The sequence below is a fragment of the Pterocles gutturalis genome, unplaced genomic scaffold, assembly GCF_000699245.1.
Source record: "Pterocles gutturalis isolate BGI_N339 unplaced genomic scaffold, ASM69924v1 scaffold26203, whole genome shotgun sequence".
NCBI classification, from domain to species: domain Eukaryota; kingdom Metazoa; phylum Chordata; class Aves; order Pterocliformes; family Pteroclidae; genus Pterocles; species Pterocles gutturalis.
Window position 1 is genome coordinate 36,898 of NW_010126385.1, and position 1,823 is coordinate 38,720.

The following is a 1,823-nucleotide window of genomic DNA, read 5'->3' on the forward strand; positions in this document are numbered from 1 at the left end:
GTTCTAACTGCTGGAGAGGGGATATATGATTTCTGACTCAAATTCCTATTACATTTGAATTATATTCTGCAAAAGCTTCAGAAAGGCCATTTTTGAAAGAAGTAGACAATGAGCTGTGTCTTAGTTTAAGTCTCTAGTAGCATAGCAGAGATATTGATGGCAGCTAAAACCAGAGTTTAAACAGAAGGGTAGGGAAGTGTGTAATAAAAAAAAGATATTTTTTTTTTTAAGTTTAACAAGTTGGTCATTTTTACCATTACGAAGTCTCGCTTGTTAAACAGAATTCGTTATTATTTTACCAGTGGCAGCACAGAACTGTCCAGTGCTCCACACTGTGCTCCCATTGTGCTTTGCTGAGTTAGTCACTATGGTCCCACTTAACCTTGCCATGCTGTAATTATTTTAAGTATTGCTTTCATATTTAGTAAATAAAATTTATTTCTAAAAATTTCTAAAAGAAGTTTGACTCCTCTTTTGCTTCACTTTATGTTGGAAAGAATCATGTATTTGATTTTAAGATCATAAGAAGAGGCATCACCAAACTGTGTAACTTGCAGTTGAGAAAAAGGGAATAAATTAATATCCTGTGATTTTAACTGTAAATGATTCTGTTTAACTACACAGGTGATTTTTGCTGATGGCAAATTATTTTATTACTGGCAGTGTAATTGGTTTATTTATGGGAAGAAGTTTGATTCGTATATAAATATAGACAAGTTGGTAATTTAATCCCTGAACAATCCTGATACCACAGCTGGTATAATTGTTTAAATGCCTGTCTCAATAGGGTGGCTTGATACTTCTAGTTGATGGTACAGCAGTTTTCCTTTTTTTTTTTTTTTTTCTTTTTTTACCTCTGGGAAATAATTCAAGAATTTGGAGCCATGTTTACATAAAGAGAGTTCCCTGCTCTGCTTCTGATTCCTCCCACTATGCTGTCAGTCTTCCGTCTGCTGCTTCCAATGTGTAGACCCTCTCTTTTCTTTTTTTTTTTTTTTTAAACTGATACAGTAATTTATTTATTTAATTTATTTATTTATATTTTCCTCATCCAGCATTATAAGTGTTTCTTGGAAGATTAATGCATCTTGATCAACAAGCCACAGCCCATGGTCCAGGGTGGGACTGTCACAGCATTTTACCGAAGCTCCTGGGGCTTGCTTTTGAGTCCTTTTCAAACCCTTCGCATTTAAGTGACCATCAGGAGAATAAGTTTCAGGCACGTAGGTAGAGACTCTAGTGACTAATTTTACAATGACAAAGTAGTCTTGAAGCGTTCACCCGCCAACACAGTGTTGGACTTTTCCTGGGAAGAGCAGGAAGTTCAAGGCAGCCGAACGGGAGCCCCAGGAACCGTGCATCCCTCTGTACCTGACACCTCCTAGGACTGTCAGATTTTGAAAAGCTGCAGTTCATGCTTAGCTTGCTGTGAAGTCAATGTTTTTAAAGTTTATGCATTCTTGCTTTTAGTCCAAATAGATGTGTTGTGTTCATTTACACATTCTGCATGTGATAATTATTTCTGGAAACGTTGCTTAACAAAAGCCTTTCCACATGTCACAATAGGACAGTAACCTCCACTCTTTCTGACAGCCCGATTTACAGACCTGCTTCTGAATGTTCCCCTTAAGACAATCAAATTAAGGACTTTAAATTTTATTCGTGATTAGAGGTGTAAAAATACCTCTTATTGTTGGCAGATAGGAGGAATAAAGAAATCATCTGAGGCCTGCGTTCAGGTTTGCCTGCAATCAACTTTTAAACGTTTGGTAAAAAACAAAAATGGAAAAATAGCTTGTTCATCCCAGCAAATTTTATTATAG